This window comes from Mirounga angustirostris, unplaced genomic scaffold, assembly GCF_029215605.1.
Source record: "Mirounga angustirostris isolate CCGP_5_RB_7025 unplaced genomic scaffold, mMirAng1.0.hap1 SCAF_3, whole genome shotgun sequence".
Lineage (NCBI taxonomy): Eukaryota > Metazoa > Chordata > Mammalia > Carnivora > Phocidae > Mirounga > Mirounga angustirostris.
The window spans coordinates 82,712,403-82,731,478 of record NW_026991711.1 but is presented as its reverse complement, the minus strand read 5'-3'; positions in this window follow the sequence as shown (position 1 = coordinate 82,731,478).

Here is a 19,076-nt window from a genome sequence, read left to right as displayed (position 1 = left end):
AGTCGACGGGTGCCTTCTCTGCCCATGCGTATTTCTCCCTCCGATTTCTACTGGGACTCACTCCCCACATTTGCCCTGAGCAGAGTTCAAAATGCTGCCACCCTGCGGAGAGGCAGATGAACTGAAGCTGGTATTCTTTACTGCCTTCTTTCTGCCAAATCAGTGTGGAGCCCTTAGAATTCCTAGGCACACATGGAGCAGTAAGGGTTAGCTTCAGGTAACAAGAGCTGAGTCGAGAGGTGCCTTTCGGCCCGGACATCTTCTCCCTCGGTTTCACGTGAGGAACGCGTTCCCCAGGCTCTCACCCACGGTAGCCCGGAAACTGCTTCTTCCCTCAGAGAGGTGGATGGTAGCTAAAGCACGGGTTCGCAACCGTGTTTTTTCTTCGAGTTCGAACGTTAACAATTAGGCTTCCATGTAAAAGTGAGGCCGCAGTGCAAGCTTCATGAAGCAAGTGGGGACTTGTGCGCTGACTTCTGCCAGGGCCTGAGTCTCACTCGGAACATGCCTCCGGACTCCCTTGCAGTGCTCTCACGCATGCACACAGCAAAATGCTTCCAGCCTCAGGAAGGCCTCTTTTCACTGAAGCAAGAATTCTCTACAGACTTGTTCCTTCGACTTAGGTGCTTGGCTTTAGGCCTGCAGGCACACACGGGGCAAAGCTACTAGCCTCGTCAAGAAGGAGGGAGTTGACAGCTTCCTTCTGCACCGGCCTGTTTCTCCATGGAGTTTACGTATGGAACCCGTCCCCAGGGTCTCCCCCACAGTGCAAACTGCTGCCTCCCACAGAGAGGTCGACGGTAGCCAAAGCACGGTTTCTGTACACTGTTGTTTCTAAGAGGTAGTACGCAAGCGATTTGACTTCCATGCAGAAGAGGGGCCGCAGTGCTAGCTTCATGAAACAAGTGGGGAGTCGTGTGCTGCCTTCGGCCAGGGCCTGAGTCTCACTCGGAATCTGCCTCCGGACTCCCTTGCAGTGCTCTCACGCATGCACACAGCAAAATGCTTCCAGCCTCAGGAAGGCCTAGTTTCGCTGAAGGAGGAATTCTCCTCACACCTGTTCTTCGACTTCAGTGCTTGGCTTTCGGCCTGCAGGCACACACTGGGCAATGGTACTAGCCTCGTAAACAAGGAGTGAGGTGACAGCTTCCTTCTGCACCGGCCTCTTTCTCCATCCAGTTTACGTATGGAACCCATCCCCAGGCTCTCACCCACAGTTCAGAGTAAAGTGCTTCCTCTCACAGACCTTGAAACAAGTGGGGAGTGGTGCTCTGCCTTCTTGCGGAGCCTGAGTCTCACACGGACAATGTTTTGGGACTCCCTTGCAGTGCTCTCACGCATGCACACAGCAAAATGCTTCCAGCCTCAGGAAGGCCTCTTTTCGCTGAAGCAGGAATTCCCTACAGTCTTGTTCCTTCGACTTAGGTGCTTGGCGTTATGCCTGCAGGCACAAAAGGGGCAACGGTACTAGCCTCGTAAACAAGGAGTGAGGTGACAGCTTCCTTCTGCACCGGCCTGTTTCTCCATCGAGTTTACCTATGGAACCCGTGCCCAGGCTCTTACCCACAGTGCAGGGTAAAATGCTTCCTCCCACAGACCATGAAACAAATTGGGAGTCGTGCTCTGGCTTCTTCCGGGGCCTGAGTCTAACAAGGACAATGTTTTGGGACTCCCTTGCAGTTCTCTCACGCATGCACACGGCAAACTGCTTCCAGCCTCAGGAAGGCCTCTTTTCGCTGAAACAGGAATTCTCTACAGACTTGTTCCTTCGACTTAGGTGCTTGGCTTTAGGCCTGCAGGCACACACGGGGCAAAGGTACTAGCCTCGTCAAGAAGGAGGGAGTTGACAGCTTCCTTCTGCACCGGCCTGTTTCTCCATGGAGTTTACGTATGGAACCCGTCCCCAGGGTCTCCCCCAGAGTGCAAACTGCTTCCTCCCACAGAGAGGTCGACGATAGCCAAAGCACGGTTTCTGTACACTTTTGTTCCTAAGAGGTAGAACGCAAGCGATTTGACTTCCGTGCAGAAGTGGGGCTGCAGTGCTAGCTTCATGAAGCAAGTGGGGAGTCGTGCGCTGCCTTCTGCGAGGGCCTGAGTCTCACTCGGAACATGCCTCCGGACTCCCTTGCAGTGCTCTCACGCATGTACACAGCAAAATGCTTCCAGCCTCAGGAAGGCTTACTTTCGCTGAAGCAGGAATTCTCTACAGACCTCTTCCTTCGACTTAAGTGCTTGGCTTTAGTCCTGCAGGCACACACGCGGCAACGGAACTAGCCTCGTAAACAAGGAGTGAGGTGACAGCTTCCTTCTACACCGGCCTGTTTCTCCATCGAGTTCACCTATGGAACCCGTGCCCAGGCTCTTACCCACAGTGCAGGGTAAAATGCTTCCTCACACAGACCATGAAACAAATTGGGAGTCGTGCTCTGGCTTCTTCCGGGGCCTGATTCTCACAGGGACATTGTTCTGGGACTCCCTTGCAGTGCTCTCACGCATGCACACAGCAAACTGCTTCCAGCCTCAGGAAGGCCTCTTTTCGCTGAAGCAGGAATTCTCTACAGACTTGTTCCTTCGACTTAGGTGCTTGGCTTTAGGCTTGCAGGCACACACGGGGCAACGGTACTAGCCTCGTAAAGAAGGAGGGAGGTGACAGCTTCCTTCTGCACCGGCCTGTTTCTCCATCGAGTTTACGTATGGAACCCGTGCCCAGGGTCTCCCCCACAGTGCCAACTGCTTCCTGCCACCGAGAGGTCGACGGTAGCCAAAGCACGGTTTCTGTACACTGTTGTTTCGAAGAGGTAGAACGCAAGCGATTTGACTTCCATGCAGAAGTGGGGCTGCAGTGCTAGCTTCATGAAACAAGTGGGGAGTCGTGTGCTGCCTTCTGCCAGGGTCTGAGTCTCACTCGGAACCCGCCTCCGGACTCTCTTGCAGTGCTCTCACGCATATACACACCAAAATGCTTCCAGGCTCAGGAAGGCCTATTTTCGCTGAAGGAGAAATTCTCCTCAGACCTGTTCCTTCGACTTAAGTGCTTGGCTTTCGGCCTGCAGGCACACACGGGGCAACGGTACTAGCCTCGTAAACAAGGAGTGAGGTGACAGCTTCCTTCTGCACCGGCCTCTTTCTCCATCGAGTTTACCTATGGAACCCGTGCCCAGGCTCTTACCCACAGTGCAGGGTAAAATCCTTCCTCCCACACACCATGAAACAAAATGGGAGTCGTGCTCTGGCTTCTTCCGATGCCTGATTCTCACACGGACAATGTTTTGGGACTCCCTTGCAGTTCACTCATGCATGCACACAGCAAAATGCTTCCAGCCTCAGGAAGGCCTCTTTTCGCTGAAGCAGGAATTCTCTACAGTCTTATTCCTTCGACTTAGGGGCTTGGCTTTAGGCCTGCAGGCACACACGGGACAACGGTACTAGCCTGGTAAACAAGGAGTGAGGTGACAGGTTCCTTCTGCACCGGCCTGTTGCTCCATCGAGTTTACCTATGGAACCCGAGCCCACACTCTTACCCACAGTGCAGGGTAAAATGCTTCCTCCCACAGATCATGAAACAAATTGGGAGTCGTGCTCTGGCTTCTTCCGGGGCCTGAGTCTCACACGGACAATGTTTTGGGACTCCCTTGCAGTTCTCTCACGCATGCACACAGCAAACTGCTTCCAGCCTCAGGAAAGCCTAATTTCGCTGAAGGAGGAATTCTCTACAGACCTGTTCCTTCGACTTAAGTGCTTGGCTTTCGGCCTGCAGGCACACACGGGGCAACGGTACTAGCCTCGGAAACAAGGAGTGAGGTGACAGCTTCCTTCTGCACCGGCCTCTTTCTCCATCGAGTTTACCTATGGAACCCGTGCCCAGGCTCTTACCCACAGTGCAGGGTAAAATCCTTCCTCCCACACACCATGAAACAAATTGGGAGTCGTGCTCTGGCTTCTTCCGGTGCCTGATTCTCACACGGACAATGTTTTGGGACTCCCTTGCAGTTCACTCATGCATGCACACAGCAAAATGCTTCCAGCCTCAGGAAGGCCTCTTTTCGCTGAAGCAGGAATTCTCTGCAGACTTGTCCTTCGACTTAGGTGCTTGGCTTTAGGCCTGCAGGCACACACGGGGCAACGGTACTAGCCTCATAAAGAAGGAGGGAGGTGACAGCTTCCTTCTGCACCGGCCTGTTTCTCCATGGAGTTTACATATGGAACCCGTCCCCAGGGTCTCCCCCACAGTGCAAACTGCTTCCTCCCACAGAGAGGTCTACGTTAGCCAAAGCACGGTTTCTGTACACTGTGTTTTCCAGGAGGTATAACGCAAGCGATTTGACTTCCATGCAGACGTTGGGCCGCAGTGCTAGCTTCATGAAACAAGTAGGGAGTCGTGCGCTGCCTTCTCCCGGTTCCTGAGTCTCCCACGGGAAATGGTTTGGGACTCAGTTGCAGTGCGCTCACGCATGCACACAGCAAGATGCGTCCACTCTCAGTCATGGCTCTTTTAGCCGAAGCAGGAATTCCCTACAGACTTGTTCCTTTGACTTAGGCGGTTGGCTTTTGGCCTGCAGGCACACCCGGGGCAAGGGTACTGGCCTCCTCAACAAGAGGTGAGTTGAGAGCGGCCTTCCGTACCGGCCTCTTTCTCGCTCCATTTCACGTATGGGACCCTTTCCCCGGTCTCTCCTACACGAGCACTGTGAAATTCCTCTGGCTTCAGGAACGGCAATATTAACTAAAGCGCAGGAACTCTCTAGCATTGATTCTTGGTGTTAGTAGCCCGCCACCTAGGCATCCAGGCACACAAGGCAAAGCACGGCGAATCTCCTAACACAACAGGTGAGTCGACAGCAGCCTTCCTTACAGGCCTGCTTCTCACTCCGGGTTCCGTTTAGGTTCCATGTCGCATGCTTTCACAGAAACACACACGAGATGAAGTTCACGCTCAGGAAGGGCGATCTGTGCTGAGGCACGCGTTCTCTACAGTTTTGTTCCTTTGCGTAGGGTGGACGGCCCTTAGGACTCCACGCACACGCGGGAGAGCCGACCTAGGTTCCTGAAACAAGAGTTGAGTCGACGGGTGCCTTCTCTGCCCATGCTTATTTCTCCCTCGGAATTCTACTGGGACTCACTCCCCACATTTGCCCTGAAGCAGAGTTCAAAATGCTGCCACCCTGTGGAGAGGCAGATGAACTGAAGCTGGGGTTCTTTACTGGCTTCTTTCTGCCAAATCAGTGTTGAGCCCTTAGCATTCCTAGGCACACATGGAGCAGTAAGGGTTAGCTTCAGGTAACAAGAGCTGAGTCGAGAGGTGCCTTCTGGCCCGGACATCTTCTCCCTCAGTTTCACGCGGGGAACGCGTTCCCCAGGCTCTCACCCACGGTAGCCCGGAAACTGCTTCTTCCCTCAGAGAGGTGGATGGTAGCTAAAGCACGGTTTCGCTACCGTGTTGTTTTTTCGAGTTCGAACGTTAACAGTTAGGCTTCCATGTAAAAGTGAGGCCGCAGTGCGAGCTTCATGAAGCAAGTGGGGAGTCGTGGCTGCCTTCTGCAAGGGCCTGAGTCTCACTCGGAACATGCCTCCGGAGTCCCTTGCAGTGCTCTCACGCATGCACACAGCAAAATGCTTCCAGCCTCAGGAAGGCCTCTTTTCGCTGAAGCAGGAATTCTCTACAGACCTGTTCCTTCGACTTAAGTGCTTGGCTTTAGGCGTGCAGGCACACACGGGGCAACGGTACTAGCCTCGTAAACAAGGAGTGAGGTGACAGCGTCCTTCTGCACCGGCCTGTTTCTCCATCGAGTTTACCTATGGAACCCGTGCCCAGGCTCTTACTCCCAGTGCAGGGTAAAATGCTTCCTCCCACAGACCATGAAACAAATTGGGAGTCCTGCTCTGGCTTCGTCCGTGGTCTGAGTCTCACACTGACAATGTTTTGGGACTCCCTTGCAGTTCTCTCATGCATGCACACAGCAAACTGCTTCCAGCCTCAGGAAGGCCTCTTTTCACTGAAGCAAGAATTCTCTACAGACTTGTTCCTTCGACTTAGGTGCTTGGCTTTAGGCCTGCAGGCGCACACGGGGCAAAGCTACTAGCCTCGTCAAGAAGGAGGGAGTTGACAGCTTCCTTCTGCACCGGCCTGTTTCTCCATGGAGTTTACGTATGGAACCCGTCCCCAGGGTCTCCCCCACAGTGCAAACTGCTGCTTCCCACAGAGAGGTCGACGGTAGCCAAAGCACGGTTTCTGTACACTGTTGTTTCTAAGAGGTAGTACGCAAGCGATTTGACTTCCATGCAGAAGAGGGGCCGCAGTGCTAGCTTCATGAAACAAGTGGGGAGTCGTGTGCTGCCTTCGGCCAGGGCCTGAGTCTCACTCGGAACATGCCTCCGGACTCCCTTGCAGTGCTCTCACGCATGTACACAGCAAAATGCTTCCAACCTCACGAAGGCCTAATTTCGCTGAAGGAGGAATTCTCCTCAGACCTCTTCCTTCGACTTAAGTCCTTGGCTTTCGGCCTGCAGGCACACACGGGGCAACGGTACTAGCCTCGTAAACAGTGAGGTGAGAGCTTCGTTCTGCACCGGCCTCTTTCTCCGTCCATTTTACGTATGGAACCCATCCCCAGGCTCTCACCCACAGTGCAGAGTAAAGTGCTTCCTCCCATAGACCATGAAACAAGTGGGGAGTGGTGCTCTGCCTTCTTGCGGAGCCCGAGTCTCACACGGACAATATTTTGGAACTCCCTTGCAGTGCTCTCACGCATGCACACAGCAAAATGCTTCCAGCCTCAGGAAGGCCTCTTTTCGCTGAAAAAGGAATTCTCTACAGACTTGTTCCTTCGACTTAGGTGCTTGGCTTTATGCCTGCAGGCACACACGGGGCAAAGGTACTAGCCTCGTATAGAAGGAGGGAGTTGACAGCTTCCTTCTGCACCGGCCTGTTTCTCCATGGACTTTACGTATGGAACCCGTCCCCAGGGTCTACCCCACAGTGCAAACTGCTTCCTCCCACAGAGAGGTCGACGATAGCCAAAGCACGGTTTCTGTACACTGTTGTTTCTAAGAGGTAGAACGCAAGCGATTTGACTTCCGTGCAGAAGTGGGGCTGCAGTGCTAGCTTCATGAAACAAGTGGGGAGTCGTGTGCTGCCTTCTGCCAGGGCCTGAGACTCACTCGGAATCTGCCTCCGGACTCCCTTGCAGTGCTCTCACGCATGCACACAGCAAAATGCTTCCAGCCTCAGGAAGGCCTAGTTTCGCTGAAGGAGGAATTCTCCTCACACCTGTTCTTCGACTTCAGTGCTTGGCTTTCGGCCTGCAGGCACACACTGGGCAATGGTACTAGCCTCGTAAACAAGGAGTGAGGTGACAGCTTCCTTCTGCACCGGCCTCTTTCTCCATCCAGTTTACGTATGGAACCCATCCCCAGGCTTTCACCCACAGTGCAGAGTAAAGTGCTTCCTCTCACAGACCTTGAAACAAGTGGGGAGTGGTGCTCTGCCTTCTTGCGGAGCCTGAGTCTCACACGGACAATGTTTTGGGACTCCCTTGCATTGCTCTCACGCATGCACACAGCAAAATGCTTCCAGCCTCAGGAAGGCCTCTTTTCGCTGAAGCAGGAATTCCCTACAGTCTTGTTCCTTCGACTTAGGTGCTTGGCGTTACGCCTGCAGGCACAAAAGGGGCAACGGTACTAGCCTCGGAAACAAGGAGTGAGGTGACAGCTTCCTTCTGCACCGGCCTGTTTCTCCATCGAGTTCACCTATGGAACCCGTGCCCAGGCTCTTACCCACAGTGCAGGGTAAAATGCTTCCTCTCACAGACCATGAAACAAATTGGGAGTCGTGCTCTGGCTTCTTCCGCGGCCTGATTGTCACAGGGACATTGTTCTGGGACTCCCTTGCAGTGCTCTCACGCATGCACACAGCAAACTGCTTCCAGCCTCAGGAAGGCCTCTTTTCGCTGAAGCAGGAATTCTCTACAGAGTTGTTCCTTCGACTTAGGTGCTTGGCTTTAGGCCTGCAGGCACACACGGGGCAACGGTACTAGCCTCGTAAAGAAGGAGGGAGGTGACAGCTTCCTTCTGCACCGGCCTGTTTCTCCATGGAGGTTACGTATGGAACCCGTCCCCAGGGTCTCACCCATGGTGCAAACAGCCTCGTCCCACAGAGAGGTCGAAGGTAGCCAAAGCACAGTTTCTGTACACTGTTGTTTCTAAGAGGTAGAACGCAAGCGATTTGACTTCCATGCAGAAGTGCGGCCGCAGTTCTAGCTTCATGAAACAAGCGGGGAGTCGTGTGCTGCCTTCTGCCAGGGCCTGAGTCTCACTCGGAACCTGCCTCCGGAATCCCTTGCAGTTCTCTCACTCATGCACACAGCAAAATGCTTCCAGCCTCAGGAAGGCCTCTTTTCGCTAAAGCAGGAATTCTCTACAGACCTGTTCCTTCGACTTAAGTGCTTGGCTTTAGGCGTGCAGGCACACACGGGGCAACGGTACTAACCTCGTAAACAAGGAGTGAGGTGACAGCTTCCTTCTGCACCGGCCTGTTTCTCCATCGAGTTTACCTATGGAACCCGTGCCCAGGCTCTTACCCACAGTGCAGGGTAAAATGCTTCCTCCCAGAGACCAGGAAACAAATTGGGAGTCGTGCTCTGGCTTCTTCCGGGGCCTGAGTCTAACAAGGACAATGTTTTGGGACTCCCTTGCAGTTCTCTCACGCATGCACACAGCAAACTGTTTCCAGCCTCAGGAAGGCCTCTTTTCGCTGAAACAGGAATTCTCTACAGACTTGTTCCTTCGACTTAGGTGCTTGTCTTTAGGCCTGCAGGCACACACGGGGCAAAGGTACTAGCCTCGTAAAGAAGGAGGGAGTTGACAGCTTCCTTCTGCACCGGCCTGTTTCTCCATGGAGTTTACGTATGGAACCCGTCCCCAGAGTCTCCCCCAGAGTGCAAACTGCTTCCTCCCACAGAGAGGTCGACGATAGCCAAAGCACGGTTTCTGTACACTTTTGTTCCTAAGAGGTAGAACGCAAGCGATTTGACTTCCGTGCAGAAGTGGGGCTGCAGTGCTAGCTTCATGAAGCAAGTGGGGAGTCGTGCGCTGCCTTCTGCCAGGGCCTGAGTCTCACTCGGAACATGCCTCCAGACTCCCTTGCAGTGCTCTCACGCATGCACACAGCAAAATGCTTCCAGCCTCAGGAAGGCCTACTTTCGCTGAAGCAGGAATTCTCTACAGACCTCTTCCTTCGACTTAAGTGCTTGGCTTTAGTCCTGCAGGCACACACGCGGCAACGGGACTAGCCTCGTAAACAAGGAGTGAGGTGACAGCTTCCTTCTCCACCGGCCTGTTTCTCCTTCGAGTTCACCTATGGAACTCGTGCCCAGGCTCTTACCCACAGTGCAGAGTAAAATGCTTCCTCACACAGACCATGAAACAAATTGGGAGTAGTGCTCTGGCTTCTTCCGGGGCCTGATTCTCACAGGGACATTGTTCTGGGACTCCCTTGCAGTGCTCTCACGCATGCACACAGCAAACTGCTTCCAGCCTCAGGAAGGCCTCTTTTCGCTGAAGCAGGAATTGTCTACAGACTTGTTCCTTCCACTTAGGTGCTTGGCTTTAGGCTTGCAGGCACACACGGGGCAACGGTACTAGCTTCGTAAAGAAGGAGGGAGGTGACAGCTTCCTTGTGCACCGGCCTGTTTCTCCATCGAGTTTACGTATGGAACCCGTGCCCAGGGTCTCCCCCACAGTGCCAACTGCTTCCTCCCACAGACAGGTCTACGTTAGCCAAAGCACGGTTTCTGTACACTGTGTTTTCTGGAGGTATAACGCAAGCGATTTGACTTCCATGCAGAAGTTGGGCCGCAGTGCTAGCTTCATGAAACAAGTAGGGAGTCGTGCGCTGCCTTCTCCCGGTTCCTGAGTCTCCCACGGGAAATAGTTTGGGACTCAGTTGCAGTGCGCTCACGCATGCACACAGCAAGATGCGTCCACTCTCAGTCATGGCTCTTTTAGCCGAAGCAGGAATTCCCTACAGACTTGTTCCTTTGACTTAGGCGGTTGGCTTTCGGCCTGCAGGCTCACCCGGGGCAAGGGTACTGGCCTCCTCAAGAGGTGAGTTGAGAGCGGCCTTCCGTACCGGCCTCTTTCTCGCTCCATTTCACGTATGGGACCCTTTCCCCGGTCTCTCCTACACGAGCACTGTGAAATTCCTCTGGCTTCAGGAACGGCAATATTAACTAAAGCGCAGGAACTCTCTAGCATTGATTTTTGGTGTTAGTAGCCCGCCACCTAGGCATCCAGGCACACAAGGCAAAGCACGGCGAATCTCCTAACACAACAGGTGAGTCGACAGCAGCCTTCCTTACAGGCCTGCTTCTCACTCCGGGTTCCGTTTAGGTTCCATGTCGCATGCTTTCACAGAAACACACACGAGATGAAGTTCACGCTCAGGAAGGGCGATCTGTGCTGAGGCACGCGTTCTCTACAGTTTTGTTCCTTTGCGTAGGGTGGACGGCCCTTAGGACTCCACGCACATGCGGGAGAGCCGACCTAGGTTCCTGAAACAAGAGTTGAGTCGACGGGTGCCTTCTCTGCCCATGCTTATTTCTCCCTCGGAATTCTACTGGGACTCACTCCCCACATTTGCCCTGAAGCAGAGTTCAAAATGCTGCCACCCTGTGGAGAGGCAGATGAACTGAAGCTGGGATTCTTTACTGGCTTCTTTCTGCCAAATCAGTGTGGAGCCCTTAGCATTCCTAGGCACACATGGAGCAGTAAGGGTTAGCTTCAGGTAATAAGAGCTGAGTCGAGAGGTGCCTTCTGGCCCGGACATCTTCTCCCTCGGTTTCACGCGGGGAACGCGTTCCCCAGGCTCTCACCCACGGTAGCCCGGAAACTGCTTCTTCCCTCAGAGAGGTGGATGGTAGCTAAAGCACGGTTTCGCTACCGTGTTGTTTCTTCGAGTTCGAACGTTAACAGTTAGGCTTCCATGTAAAAGTGAGGCCGCAGTGCGAGCTTCATGAAGCAAGTGGGGAGTCGTGCGCTGCCTTCTGCAAGGGCCTGAGTCTCACTCGGAACATGCCTCCGGACTCCCTTGCAGTGCTCTCACGCATGCACACAGCAAAATGCTTCCAGCCTCAGGAAGGCCTACTTTCGCTGAAGCAGGAATTCTCTACAGACCTCTTCCTTCGACTTAAGTGCTTGGCTTTAGGCCTGCAGGCACACACGGGGCAACGGTACTAGCCTCGTAAAGAAGGAGGGAGGTGACAGCTTCCTTCTGCACCGGCCTGTTTCTCCATGGAGTTTACGTATGGAACCCGTCCCCAGGGTCTCCCCCTCAGTGCAAACTGCTTCCTCCGACAGAGAGGTCGACGGTAGCCAAAGCACGGTTTCTCTACACTGTGTTTTCCAAGAGGTATAACGCAAGCGATTTGACTTCCATGCAGAGGTTGGGCCGCAGTGCTAGCTTCATGAAACAAGTAGGGAGTCGTGCGCTGCCTTCTCCCGGGGCCTGAGTCTCCAACGGGAAATGGTTTGGGACTCAGTTGCAGTGCGCTCACGCATGCACACAGCAAGATGCGTCCACTCTCACTCATGGCTCTTTTAGCCGAAGCAGGAATTCCCTACAGACTTGTTCCTTTGACTTAGGCGGTTGGCTTTCGGCCTGAAGGCACACCCGGGGCAAGGGTACCGGCCTCCTCAACAAGAGGTGAGTTGAGAGCGGCCTTTCGTACCAGCCTCTTTCTCGCTCCATTTCACGTATGGGACCCATTTCCCGGTCTCTCCTCCACGAGCACTGTGAAATTCCTCTGGCTTCAGGAACGGCAATGTTATCTAAAGCGCAGGAACTCTCTAGCATTGATTCTTGGTTTTAGTAGCCCGGCAACTAGGCATCCAGGCACACAAGGCAAAGGCCGGCGAATCTCCTAACACAACAGGTGAGTCGACAGCAGCCTTCCTTACAGGCCTGCTTCTCACTCCGGGTTCCGTTTAGGTTCCATGTCGCATGCTTTCACAGAAACACACGAGATGAAGTTCACGCTCAGGAAGGGCGATCTGTGCTGAGGCACGCGTTCTCTACAGTTTTGTTCCTTTGCGTTGCGTGCACGGCCCTTAGGACTACACGCACACGCGGGAGAGCCGACCTAGGTTCCTGAAATAAGAGTTGAGTCGACGGGTGCCTTCTCTGCCCATGCGTATTTCTCCCTCCGATTTCTACTGGGACTCACTCCCCACATTTGCCCTGAGCAGAGTTCAAAATGCTGCCACCCTGCGGAGAGGCAGATGAACTGAAGCTGGGATTCTTTACTGCCTTCTTTCTGCCAAATCAGTGTGGAGCCCTTAGAATTCCTAGGCACACATGGAGCAGTAAGGGTTAGCTTCAGGTAACAAGAGCTGAGTCGAGAGGTGCCTTTCGGCCCGGACATCTTCTCCCTCGGTTTCACGTGAGGAACGCGTTCCCCAGGCTCTCACCCACGGTAGCCCGGAAACTGCTTCTTCCCTCAGAGAGGTGGATGGTAGCTAAAGCACGGGTTCGCAACCGTGTTTTTTCTTCGAGTTCGAACGTTAACAATTAGGCTTCCATGTAAAAGTGAGGCCGCAGTGCAAGCTTCATGAAGCAAGTGGGGACTTGTGCGCTGACTTCTGCCAGGGCCTGAGTCTCACTCGGAACATGCCTCCGGACTCCCTTGCAGTGCTCTCACGCATGCACACAGCAAAATGCTTCCAGCCTCAGGAAGGCCTCTTTTCACTGAAGCAAGAATTCTCTACAGACTTGTTCCTTCGACTTAGGTGCTTGGCTTTAGGCCTGCAGGCACACACGGGGCAAAGCTACTAGCCTCGTCAAGAAGGAGGGAGTTGACAGCTTCCTTCTGCACCGGCCTGTTTCTCCATGGAGTTTACGTATGGAACCCGTCCCCAGGGTCTCCCCCACAGTGCAAACTGCTGCCTCCCACAGAGAGGTCGACGGTAGCCAAAGCACGGTTTCTGTACACTGTTGTTTCTAAGAGGTAGTACGCAAGCGATTTGACTTCCATGCAGAAGAGGGGCCGCAGTGCTAGCTTCATGAAACAAGTGGGGAGTCGTGTGCTGCCTTCGGCCAGGGCCTGAGTCTCACTCGGAATCTGCCTCCGGACTCCCTTGCAGTGCTCTCACGCATGCACACAGCAAAATGCTTCCAGCCTCAGGAAGGCCTAGTTTCGCTGAAGGAGGAATTCTCCTCACACCTGTTCTTCGACTTCAGTGCTTGGCTTTCGGCCTGCAGGCACACACTGGGCAATGGTACTAGCCTCGTAAACAAGGAGTGAGGTGACAGCTTCCTTCTGCACCGGCCTCTTTCTCCATCCAGTTTACGTATGGAACCCATCCCCAGGCTCTCACCCACAGTTCAGAGTAAAGTGCTTCCTCTCACAGACCTTGAAACAAGTGGGGAGTGGTGCTCTGCCTTCTTGCGGAGCCTGAGTCTCACACGGACAATGTTTTGGGACTCCCTTGCAGTGCTCTCACGCATGCACACAGCAAAATGCTTCCAGCCTCAGGAAGGCCTCTTTTCGCTGAAGCAGGAATTCCCTACAGTCTTGTTCCTTCGACTTAGGTGCTTGGCGTTATGCCTGCAGGCACAAAAGGGGCAACGGTACTAGCCTCGTAAACAAGGAGTGAGGTGACAGCTTCCTTCTGCACCGGCCTGTTTCTCCATCGAGTTTACCTATGGAACCCGTGCCCAGGCTCTTACCCACAGTGCAGGGTAAAATGCTTCCTCCCACAGACCATGAAACAAATTGGGAGTCGTGCTCTGGCTTCTTCCGGGGCCTGAGTCTAACAAGGACAATGTTTTGGGACTCCCTTGCAGTTCTCTCACGCATGCACACAGCAAACTGCTTCCAGCCTCAGGAAGGCCTCTTTTCGCTGAAACAGGAATTCTCTACAGACTTGTTCCTTCGACTTAGGTGCTTGGCTTTAGGCCTGCAGGCACACACGGGGCAAAGGTACTAGCCTCGTCAAGAAGGAGGGAGTTGACAGCTTCCTTCTGCACCGGCCTGTTTCTCCATGGAGTTTACGTATGGAACCCGTCCCCAGGGTCTCCCCCAGAGTGCAAACTGCTTCCTCCCACAGAGAGGTCGACGATAGCCAAAGCACGGTTTCTGTACACTTTTGTTCCTAAGAGGTAGAACGCAAGCGATTTGACTTCCGTGCAGAAGTGGGGCTGCAGTGCTAGCTTCATGAAGCAAGTGGGGAGTCGTGCGCTGCCTTCTGCGAAGGCCTGAGTCTCACTCGGAACATGCCTCCGGACTCCCTTGCAGTGCTCTCACGCATGTACACAGCAAAATGCTTCCAGCCTCAGGAAGGCTTACTTTCGCTGAAGCAGGAATTCTCTACAGACCTCTTCCTTCGACTTAAGTGCTTGGCTTTAGTCCTGCAGGCACACACGCGGCAACGGTACTAGCCTCGTAAACAAGGAGTGAGGTGACAGCTTCCTTCTACACCGGCCTGTTTCTCCATCGAGTTCACCTATGGAACCCGTGCCCAGGCTCTTACCCACAGTGCAGGGTAAAATGCTTCCTCACACAGACCATGAAACAAATTGGGAGTCGTGCTCTGGCTTCTTCCGGGGCCTGATTCTCACAGGGACATTGTTCTGGGACTCCCTTGCAGTGCTCTCACGCATGCACACAGCAAAATGCTTCCAGCCTCAGGAAGGCCTCTTTTCGCTGAAGCAGGAATTCTCTACAGACTTGTTCCTTCGACTTAGGTGCTTGGCTTTAGGCTTGCAGGCACACACGGGGCAACGGTACTAGCCTCGTAAAGAAGGAGGGAGGTGACAGCTTCCTTCTGCACCGGCCTGTTTCTCCATCGAGTTTACGTATGGAACCCGTGCCCAGGGTCTCCCCCACAGTGCCAACTGCTTCCTGCCACCGAGAGGTCGACGGTAGCCAAAGCACGGTTTCTGTACACTGTTGTTTCGAAGAGGTAGAACGCAAGCGATTTGACTTCCATGCAGAAGTGGGGCTGCAGTGCTAGCTTCATGAAACAAGTGGGGAGTCGTGTGCTGCCTTCTGCCAGGGCCTGAGTCTCACTCGGAACCCGCCTCCGGACTCTCTTGCAGTGCTCTCACGCATATACACACCAAAATGCTTCCAGGCTCAGGAAGGCCTATTTTCGCTGAAGGAGAAATTCTCCTCAGACCTGTTCCTTCGAATTAAGTGCTTGGCTTTCGGCCTGCAGGCACACACGGGGCAACGGTACTAGCCTCGTAAACAAGGAGTGAGGTGACAGCTTCCTTCTGCACCGGCCTCTTTCTCCATCGAGTTTACCTATGGAACCCGTGCCCAGGCTCTTACCCACAGTGCAGGGTAAAATCCTTCCTCCCACACACCATGAAACAAAATGGGAGTCGTGCTCTGGCTTCTTCCGATGCCTGATTCTCACACGGACAATGTTTTGGGACTCCCTTGCAGTTCACTCATGCATGCACACAGCAAATTGCTTCCAGCCTCAGGAAGGCCTCTTTTCGCTGAAGCAGGAATTCTCTACAATCTTATTCCTTCGACTTAGGGGCTTGGCTTTAGGCCTGCAGGCACACACGGGACAACGGTACTAGCCTGGTAAACAAGGAGTGAGGTGACAGGTTCCTTCTGCACCGGCCTGTTGCTCCATCGAGTTTACCTATGGAACCCGAGCCCACACTCTTACCCACAGTGCAGGGTAAAATGCTTCCTCCCACAGATCATGAAACAAATTGGGAGTCGTGCTCTGGCTTCTTCCGGGGCCTGAGTCTCACACGGACAATGTTTTGGGACTCCCTTGCAGTTCTCTCACGCATGCACACAGCAAACTGCTTCCAGCCTCAGGAAAGCCTATTTTCGCTGAAGGAGGAATTCTCTACAGACCTGTTCCTTCGACTTAAGTGCTTGGCTTTCGGCCTGCAGGCACACACGGGGCAACGGTACTAGCCTCGGAAACAAGGAGTGAGGTGACAGCTTCCTTCTGCACCGGCCTCTTTCTCCATCGAGTTTACCTATGGAACCCGTGCCCAGGCTCTTACCCACAGTGCAGGGTAAAATCCTTCCTCCCACACACCATGAAACAAATTGGGAGTCGTGCTCTGGCTTCTTCCGGTGCCTGATTCTCACACGGACAATGTTTTGGGACTCCCTTGCAGTTCACTCATGCATGCACACAGCAAAATGCTTCCAGCCTCAGGAAGGCCTCTTTTCGCTGAAGCAGGAATTCTCTGCAGACTTGTCCTTCGACTTAGGTGCTTGGCTTTAGGCCTGCAGGCACACACGGGGCAACGGTACTAGCCTCATAAAGAAGGAGGGAGGTGACAGCTTCCTTCTGCACCGGCCTGTTTCTCCATGGAGTTTACATATGGAACCCGTCCCCAGGGTCTCCCCCACAGTGCAAACTGCTTCCTCCCACAGAGAGGTCTACGTTAGCCAAAGCACGGTTTCTGTACACTGTGTTTTCCAGGAGGTATAACGCAAGCGATTTGACTTCCATGCAGACGTTGGGCCGCAGTGCTAGCTTCATGAAACAAGTAGGGAGTCGTGCGCTGCCTTCTCCCGGTTCCTGAGTCTCCCACGGGAAATGGTTTGGGACTCAGTTGCAGTGCGCTCACGCATGCACACAGCAAGATGCGTCCACTCTCAGTCATGGCTCTTTTAGCCGAAGCAGGAATTCCCTACAGACTTGTTCCTTTGACTTAGGCGGTTGGCTTTTGGCCTGCAGGCACACCCGGGGCAAGGGTACTGGCCTCCTCAACAAGAGGTGAGTTGAGAGCGGCCTTCCGTACCGGCCTCTTTCTCGCTCCATTTCACGTATGGGACCCTTTCCCCGGTCTCTCCTACACGAGCACTGTGAAATTCCTCTGGCTTCAGGAACGGCAATATTAACTAAAGCGCAGGAACTCTCTAGCATTGATTCTTGGTGTTAGTAGCCCGCCACCTAGGCATCCAGGCACACAAGGCAAAGCACGGCGAATCTCCTAACACAACAGGTGAGTCGACAGCAGCCTTCCTTACAGGCCTGCTTCTCACTCCGGGTTCCGTTTAGGTTCCATGTCGCATGCTTTCACAGAAACACACACGAGATGAAGTTCACGCTCAGGAAGGGCGATCTGTGCTGAGGCACGCGTTCTCTACAGTTTTGTTCCTTTGCGTAGGGTGGACGGCCCTTAGGACTCCACGCACACGCGGGAGAGCCGACCTAGGTTCCTGAAACAAGAGTTGAGTCGACGGGTGCCTTCTCTGCCCATGCTTATTTCTCCCTCGGAATTCTACTGGGACTCACTCCCCACATTTGCCCTGAAGCAGAGTTCAAAATGCTGCCACCCTGTGGAGAGGCAGATGAACTGAAGCTGGGGTTCTTTACTGGCTTCTTTCTGCCAAATCAGTGTTGAGCCCTTAGCATTCCTAGGCACACATGGAGCAGTAAGGGTTAGCTTCAGGTAACAAGAGCTGAGTCGAGAGGTGCCTTCTGGCCCGGACATCTTCTCCCTCAGTTTCACGCGGGGAACGCGTTCCCCAGGCTCTCACCCACGGTAGCCCGGAAACTGCTTCTTCCCTCAGAGAGGTGGATGGTAGCTAAAGCACGGTTTCGCTACCGTGTTGTTTTTTCGAGTTCGAACGTTAACAGTTAGGCTTCCATGTAAAAGTGAGGCCGCAGTGCGAGCTTCATGAAGCAAGTGGGGAGTCGTGGCTGCCTTCTGCAAGGGCCTGAGTCTCACTCGGAACATGCCTCCGGAGTCCCTTGCAGTGCTCTCACGCATGCACACAGCAAAATGCTTCCAGCCTCAGGAAGGCCTCTTTTCGCTGAAGCAGGAATTCTCTACAGACCTGTTCCTTCGACTTAAGTGCTTGGCTTTAGGCGTGCAGGCACACACGGGGCAACGGTACTAGCCTCGTAAACAAGGAGTGAGGTGACAGCGTCCTTCTGCACCGGCCTGTTTCTCCATCGAGTTTACCTATGGAACCCGTGCCCAGGCTCTTACTCCCAGTGCAGGGTAAAATGCTTCCTCCCACAGACCATGAAACAAATTGGGAGTCCTGCTCTGGCTTCGTCCGTGGTCTGAGTCTCACACTGACAATGTTTTGGGACTCCCTTGCAGTTCTCTCATGCATGCACACAGCAAACTGCTTCCAGCCTCAGGAAGGCCTCTTTTCACTGAAGCAAGAATTCTCTACAGACTTGTTCCTTCGACTTAGGTGCTTGGCTTTAGGCCTGTAGGCACACACGGGGCAACCGTACTAGCCTCGTATAGAAGGAGGGAGGTGACAGCTTCCTTCTGCACCGGCCTGTTTCTCCATGGAGGTTACGTATGGAACCCGTCCCCAGGGTCTCACCCATGGTGCAAACAGCCTCGTCCCACAGAGAGGTCGACGGTAGCCAAAGCACAGTTTCTGTACACTGTTGTTTCTAAGAGGTAGAACGCAAGCGATTTGACTTCCATGCAGAAGTGCGGCCGCAGTTCTAGCTTCATGAAACAAGCGGGGAGTCGTGTGCTGCCTTCTGCCAGGGCGTGAGTCTCACTCGGAACCTGCCTCCGGAATCCCTTGCAGTTCTCTCACTCATGCACACAGCAAAATGCTTCCAGCCTCAGGAAGGCCTCTTTTCGCTAAAGCAGGAATTCTCTACAGACCTGTTCCTTCGACTTAAGTGCTTGGCTTTAGGCGTGCAGGCACACACGGGGCAACGGTACTAACCTCGTAAACAAGGAGTGAGGTGACAGCTTCCTTCTGCACCGGCCTGTTTCTCCATCGAGTTTACCTATGGAACCCGTGCCCAGGCTCTTACCCACAGTGCAGGGTAAAATGCTTCCTCCCAGAGACCAGGAAACAAATTGGGAGTCGTGCTCTGGCTTCTTCCGGGGCCTGAGTCTAACAAGGACAATGTTTTGGGACTCCCTTGCAGTTCTCTCACGCATGCACACAGCAAACTGTTTCCAGCCTCAGGAAGGCCTCTTTTCGCTGAAACAGGAATTCTCTACAGACTTGTTCCTTCGACTTAGGTGCTTGTCTTTAGGCCTGCAGGCACACACGGGGCAAAGGTACTAGCCTCGTAAAGAAGGAGGGAGTTGACAGCTTCCTTCT